This window comes from Macrosteles quadrilineatus, unplaced genomic scaffold (assembly GCF_028750875.1).
Source record: "Macrosteles quadrilineatus isolate MER2022 unplaced genomic scaffold, UCM_ALF_1.0 Scaffold_1__1_contigs__length_201487025, whole genome shotgun sequence".
In the NCBI taxonomy this organism is placed as follows: Eukaryota; Metazoa; Arthropoda; class Insecta; order Hemiptera; family Cicadellidae; genus Macrosteles; species Macrosteles quadrilineatus.
In genome coordinates, this window is record NW_026542594.1 from 97,848,117 (window position 1) to 97,856,604 (window position 8,488).

Sequence of the window (8,488 nt, forward strand, 5' to 3'; positions counted from 1 at the left end):
AAAAATAAAATTATCAGTTTTGAATTATTAAAGAGGTGTTAGTTGTATCTTTGGTGTTCTGTTTTCGTCCCTAATTACTGAATCACGATTTCCATGTCAAACAAAAATTAAAAAAACATGTTGCAGTATTAAATATCATGACAACAACACAAATTGTGTAACAATCATATAATAATGTATTACGTTACTAGTCCAGAAAAATAGGTGTTGACGAGTAGGCCTATGGACCAAATACCAACAATTATTTCGTGTTGTGAGATTTATTCGTTATATGAGGCAAAACTTCTTGTAAAGAATATTATTTCACAATTTAGAGAATAAGGAGGATGTGTTGACTAAATGTTACATTTTATTTAGTTAAAAATAGATAATATTAAGTCAGCAAAAACTTAATCAACTATACAAATGTAATATATGTTGTTGCTGTCTTGCGTAATGGCATCTTAAGTATCACAATTACATTTATGATGTGTAGTATTATTATTATTTCTTTATATTACAGTTCTGTATTATCACATCGTAGACCAATCATGGAGAGAGCTATTTTAAAATCTAGATCCTCAAAAGATCTGATTGTCTGCATTCTCTCCATCAACTCTGACGCAACTGTTTGTCTTTAAAATGTGGTAATGAAACAATACCCCGTGAAAAGGTCATAAAGTAAACCTAATTCTGACTACAGTCTTTGTGCAGTTTATATGGCTTAGAGCCTCAACAAACTGCTTGTTCAAACACACAAACATCCTTCAACAAACAGACAGTAAAGCAGTTCCTCTCTAACTCTAACACACCTGTTCCTGTTGCTAGTCCGAGCATTTAATTATGAGATTTAAACATTATCAGCAAACTGACACATACTTTCCCCTATTAGCTTGTTATGATATTAATGTAATGTAATGTTGTTATTAATGTACCAATTTATTTGCGTCAGGACATTTGAAGACAAGAAGGACAGAAGACAGAAGGACATTTGTTCTGGTTTGAAGTAATTTCGTATCTAATAGATAAATAAACTGCAGCTTATGAAAAGAATAAATTAATAACGAAAACATATATAATTAATAGGTCTGGTTTTTATAAATCAAATATCTTATTACAAACAGTACCGGGGGACCGAGCCTTGCTCGTTGAAATTGGAAGTATTGGTTAATAGGGTTTAAACGGTAAAACAATAAACAGTAAACAGTCACATTTTACAATTTACGAAAAACATTTTTATTACAAACAAAGGACATTTGATACAAGAAACAACTCTGTGATGTTACACTCTGTAAAAAGTATACAATTTTAAACCAAAATATTATATACTTTTATGATCTTGACAGAGTTTAAGTGGTACTCGCACAGAATGTTTCTCCCCTCTAGTAGAACCCCGGTGTTCGATTTTTACGCTCAACGATGACAGCAGATAAAAGTATTTGATAAACAAAATCATATTAGTTTTAATTATCACGTTTGCGCTACTCCTCCTGTAATTTTCCGATCTAAAACCTCATAAGTCAAGTGCTACGACTTTTAGTTAGGTATCAAATTAGTTTTTTTCAGCAACATTCACAGTTCCCTGTGGTATGCCGAAAGGTCCACCAATAGATTTGTTAGCTCTAAAATTGTCTATTCCTAAAATTTAAAACATATTCTTCCCTAGTTTCAAATACATTTAGTTAAACATCCACAAACAGTTAAGTTTTTTTCCCTTCTTACTGTATTTTGTAATTTGCTAGTACACTGTGGATAGATTGTTATAAACACATGCTACTACGGTTTTGTGTACACAGACGCACAAACAGACATTGCTCGTATTAGAGTATAGGATTTTCTGTGAATTAGTTGTTTTCCATTGTTATGTTGTGATAATAGTTGGTAGCAATCCATACTATACATAATTCATTTGCAAGGGGTTATTTTGTGCGCGGAACTACTCCATACAGTTTTCAACCGATTTTAAAGTTTTCATTGCATTTTAAAGAACTGACTCTAAAGTTGTGCTAACTATGAAATGAACTCGATGTGAGGCTTTGCTCAAATGGCCTTCAAAGTCCACATGTTAACGTTAAGAAATAAAAATATTTAAATTAGCTGTTTATTCGTCTGTGTTTAGTAGTATTTTACCAGAAGGTTTACCCTTTCAAATGTATTTTTTATTTTTGTAATTACTGATTCAGCAAACTTCTACTATATAGTCCAATCATAAAAGGTAAAAACCCCTCTACCTGGAAATAATTCCCCCTGGAAACTGCATATGTTTTGTACTAGCACCCAGTAACAACATATTAAAAGTCAACGTTCGTGTATGAATTATGGAGGCCTACTACTGCCGCCATCTTGGAAAAGGATGACAGTTTTTTTTTCAATTTCTAGAACATATTTCACTAATCGTTGGAAATACAGAAATATTCTTGATACAAATGTTAAATAACACACAAATATACATATTTTAGAGGTCTGCCCAGATGTTAGTTAGAAGTTTGCCCATTGTTTTCGTCAAAACTCGAGTTTGGGGTTTGGTGGATATAGCCTATCTGTTTTGGGTCCCCCTGAACCCAAAAAAAGTGGTTTTCGAATACTCTATCATGGTAAACATTTGTTTTGATAATATAAATTTCAATAGTTTCAACAGAAAATTTTCAACAGAATTTAAATTTAAATTTAAACATTAATTTAAATTTCAACAGAACAAAAAAGCCTATAAGATAGCAGTATTTGAATGGCTCTCAAGCAGTGAAGTAAACTTACCTTAGATTCACCCAGCCTAAATATTATGTTCCAGGCAAAATAAAAACGACTAGGCCAAACTGGTATCTAACTACATCGGATAGGACACAAAACACACACATATCACATTAATAAATAAAGACACTTCACAAAATTAGGTTACAACTTTGCTAGGGCACACATTTACAGCCACTGTTAAATACAATTTTTACAAACACACACAAAACCCACCACATTAGAAACACAGTACAAAATACAACTATTAGGGAAGAAAATATCAAAGAAAGCTTCTCAAACATATTAGTTTTTTTATTTTTTCTCCGCTTTGTGTAAATAAATGCCTGCATGGGCATAACCTTTCTTAGTGAGAGGTTATGTCTCAATTCATCAAATTTTCAGGAAACAAGAAACAAATGAATACATTTTTCTCCAGTTAGACACTGCCTCTTCAATATTTAGAATCCCCTGGTCTATGAACCAGGAGAACAAAGACTTCGGAATGAAGCATTGATTATAAATCAGCAATTTTTTCAAGCCATACTGTATTAGAATTTTACATTTCTGCTGCCATTATTATGTACAACTTAGATAGGTGCCTGCCACAAACCGCCATGGAATTAGTAGCGCTAGAAATATTTATATTTGTTAAAAAGAAAAAAGAATGTAAATTTTGTTTGTTAAATTTTTGTGAATCAATTGGACCTCGCCGACAAGTTTTGCAAACTTGGCGAGGCCAAGATTTTGTATGATCACAAATAAATAATTTGAATTTGAATTTTTCTCGATAACCGTTAGAGATAAGGCACAAATGTCATCAGAAGAGATATTGAATATTGATTTTTAATACAGTATGTGTATTTTTAATATACTGGAAACAAGTATTACACTTGCAAAGTTTTCGCATTTAGGGAAAAATTTCCACCTAATATGACTGTGCTAATAGGTTAAACAGTAATAAAATGAGCTCAAGGATAAGTTGCAAAGGGTGTTTTATCGAATTAGTTTACTTAACAATAGTTTAGCATACATGATCCCAGGACTAGAAGAAGTATATTTAAGGTTTGATGTAATATCAGTCGATAAGCAGGAAAATAACCCATACCTACTCAATAGGATATTAAATACTTTTTACTAATATTTTATATCGTCTGTTGTCTAAGTGAACTGCCACAACATCAGCTATTACAAAACAAATCAGTGGTATATAATGTGGATAAGGAATTTAAGCATACTGTCCAATTGATCGATTAATGGAACGTAACTACATGTGAAATGTTTGCGTAACCACATTAGAGGCTGCGAGGTTTTGACTGGTTCCTCAAGTAGGACTAAGCAACAACTTATGATAGGCCCCCTAACCAAAGAGAATTTGAATCGACTAAACAAAGTCCTGCCATTACATTCCTATAACTCAATGTTTGGTCATTTCAGCTTTAGCTATGCCACTAATAAAGCTCATGGTCAGTTCATAGCAAGGGTTAAATATTACCAGCTGGATATTATTATCTTTCCTCTATTTTCACATGACCAACGTTATGTGGCTGAAAGTCAGAAAAATCAGTTTGGAGTAATTAAACTATTTTTGTAAAACTCTAATGAATAAGTCAGGTCTCGAAAAGCTATAAAGTATTTACAATTTACATTTATACAGTATTTACAGCCTTAATATTATCAAAAAAACTTTCATAAAATAATGATAACTTCCAGAAGATAATTAATATTTAATTAGTGGACTGTAATAAATTAATAGAAACTTATTGTGAGAGCTATTTACTGTATTTCAAATTCACTAAGTTTTAAAATAACTCCTGAAATACTTAGCAATTGCTCTATTTCAAGCAAATGGTACACTAGTTTTGAATAAATTTGAATAAATCTGATTCATTCTCTACTATATAAATTTCTACATTTACTCTATATACTGTATACCTTTCAAAAAGGAAGATTACCACCACGCTGCTAAAGAATATACGTTCCTGTTTAACAACTTTAATAAATAAACATAATTTATGAGCGAGTTTCAAACCTTACACAAAGCCATCAAACTCGTGAGTGAGGAGTTTTGAGTTTCGTGCAAGCGTTTTCCAGTAAAAGCAAGTTATCTCCCGGAGAACATTTCATAATTCGAATAAGATCGAGATTTTATCTTGTCTTGTTCACGTTTCAGCTGGCACTGAGAATATTAAACTTCCTTGGGTAATCATGCAGAATTAACCACTAAGTGTTTTATTTCAGAGAATGTTTATTACGATTAATGTCCGGCGAAAATTGCTAGTAAAATTGAGTTCTATCAAACTAATAAAATTGGTTGATTTATCTTTTCGGTATCTTGCATGGATGTAATTTTTACTACATTCAAAGGGGAATTACACTAGTATATACGAGATGTCTTGGTAATACTAGTTATACTATCAGAACATAAACACCCACTTTTCATGAGTCTTAAACAAAACCTGCATTCCTAACTAGTCCATATAATTAATTAAGAAAGGATTGTTGTATTTTGTAAATCACTCTCATTATTTAATTATAGTATTGAAGTAGTTTCTCTTTATATATTAGTAATTTGAAAATGAAATATAGACATTATTTAAGTTTTATTAAATATTAATTTGGATCAACCTGTCATGCTTCCCATTGAGCACGTACGTCAACATCATAAGTCATGCCATACAACAAACGACACGGTACATCCAGTGTTACACAAACAGTTGTGATGGCAAAAAATACCATCCATAATTCCTCCTGAAACCCATCTAGCCACTTCTTAAGATGATCCTCTTCAGGAGGACACTTTTTAGACTCGGCATCAAATACTTGTAGTTGAATCAATAGGGTAAGGGCTAGAAAAAATAACAAAAGGTTAGTTTGGGCGCGCGACAGCTGTCCCTTTGTTAGGAGCTGCTTTTCAAAAAGAGAATTTATGACCGATAATGAGAAGACACCCGTGGCATAGTAACGCTTCGGTGACTGTATTATCCCCTTGAGCATCCTACCCCTAGAGTGGAGGGAGACCCTGGACCTACGGGACACTCCATCATCGTCCGTGTCTTGGGAGGTACAGAGACCAGCATGACTTGTCTAACAGGGTTTCTGGGACTGTATTTTATCCTATCCTAAATGTTGACCCCTCGACCTTTTCATATTAAGCTACCACCTGCGCGGCGATAGTGAATTCGGTACTAAGTGAACAAGTTTGCATCGTTAGGACTCTATAATTTATAGCCTATTCGATAGGATTCCTTTAGCCAAAGTGTTGTGCAAATTACTGTAGTATATTTTTAACGTAAATAATGAAATAACAACATTTTAGTAAATTTTGGATTTGTTTACTAAAGAAAATTCTTAGTACAGCTAAAAACTACATAATATGTTTTTCACCACACTATGATGTTTTTGGCTGTATTACATACGTTAATTGGTGGCTGAAAGATACTTTTTGCTGGCCATGCCAGCTGTCATCGTAATTTGGGGACCGAGCAGGTTTTTACAGGACGGGGCCGCAAAATCAGCTGACCACTTACTTACTTAAAACATGAATGCATTTTAAATTCACAATCAAAATCCATAGCATTGCAATAGAATAGTGTGATTTTCACCGTTGCCTAGCAACTATTTATTTTTATTTTTGCTGATTCCTCAAATTACTTCTTAAAGTTGTAGTTGTGTTGACTATCAGTGTGCATTATTATAGTGGTGAATAGTGGTAATAGGGTATAGTGTGGTGAAAAATAGCGTTAGAAATCGTTATAAAATTATAGATGATAGAGCTGTTAATTAAAGAAAAATAAGTCAGTCTAGGCCATGCAGGGTATTACAAAAATGTTTATCATCCAATTTTCACAAATAAAGTACTTTTGAGTTTATCATAAAATTTCCTAAAGGTTTATGAGCCTAGATGTAAAGTTTTTTTATATAACGACTAATTTTAAAGATTCTCGTATTCAATAATATAGCCGCAATTTTTAATTGATACAATTAAGAAACCTGATACTTTGAATAAAGTTTGTACCTGCCTGTCACCTACGTATGTACTAAGCTCGAAGTCAATCTCTTGAGGGGTTTAAAAGTGACGGATACAATTTGTGAAAATCACTTACAGGCAATCATACAGGAAACCAGACATTTTAAACCTACGTTTATGATGATTTTTCATTGTTTTTACCTAAAGAATAAATATACAAAAGGGTTCAAGAGAGTTTGTATGCAACCTGCAAATGTGTTGAAATTGAAATTTGGTATGAACATGTAAACCTACATTTATTTGACGAATCTGCGAACTAGCATGTTCGGACTTGGGGTTTTATGGGGTAGAAATTTTGCGTTTCCATTTCTTTACCCCAAAACATAAAACTTTGCTATTTATTTCCGAACCATTTTACAGAGCTTAAAAACAAATAATTATATATATATCAGTTGTTCTGCGCCAAATGGTTACGAAGAAAATATTTATATAAATCAGTTAATTTCAAATTCCTATATTTATTTCTTACAATATTTCTTCTATATGATATTTTATTCTTATGAAGACTAAATAAACTTTTGTAGGTTGTTTGTAGGTATGTATTTTGATCACTAAGCTAGTAAAACATTTGAATAAAAAAACTCACGTTATTACCTTCCTTGTAGCAGCAAACCTAAGTAGTCTTTAAAATTGATGCTAATAAACCAAAATTAAACACAAACCACAATTAAATCCTTCAGTTGTCTGTAGAATAGAACGATGGTAAAATATCTTTCCTGAGCCTTACAATAAATGAGCGACATTTAACACATAAACATGGTCCAATTTATGTGTGCTCAACATTTGAATGGGGGTAGTAGCCATTAAAGGCAGCAAAATACTGTTGAATAAAACTCCCGAGGGTAATATAACAGGGATAAAGCACGTAAAGTGGGAAAAGGATGGATGTTCAACGCGAATTCCCAGAATAAAATACCTTTTCATTACTGCATAGTTGTGTGTTGTCATTCCATATAACAACCATTTTTGTACCTGTTCGGTTTTCATATTGTTAAGCTTACATAAAATGCATTGCTTTGTGTCGTTTGTAATTTATTGAGTATTAATTCTAAGTCATAGTTAATTTTTTTGTGGTAAAGCAATAGTTAAAATACGTTTATGAGTATTAAATACATAAGCCAAATACATTGAGTATTAAATACATACAAAGTTCCTCGTATGGTGGAGTGTTTATTTTATAAGTTTATAGAAACCTTATCTTAATAAAGCAAACGAAAACGCGATATTTCAAATATACAGTATGGCATTTAACTTAAACAACCCCATTATAAGTTAGTTTAGTGTTGTATCGAGGCCTTAGGGAGTTGTATTCCAAAAAGTAAATATATGCGTAACTAATGTTTTGAAACTGGCCGGATAAAGGAAACATTGAAAGAGGGCAAAATAGAAGCAACTAAAATACTCCAGATTTTTTAAGTAAACATTCAACATATGTGCGTGAAAAATGAGCAAACGAACCGCGACCTGGGGTGGAGTAGTAGGGGTTGGCGCGTCCCTAGCCGCAACATCTGTCGTCGACCTCGGCGATTTTCCTCGGTCCAGCGGTCTCAGTTTCACCTGACCGAGGGCGGCTTTGTGAGAGTGGAGAGGGTCTCTTGACAACGCCACAATGTCTTCAAGTGACGCAATGTGACAGAGGACAAGGCAGATTATAGAACTGCATTGTGGGAAAGTGTCTCAACTACTTTGATGCTTGCCGAAAGTGCTATAGCAGAATATAACCAGGAATGTAGCAATCGTTATGGCTGGTCC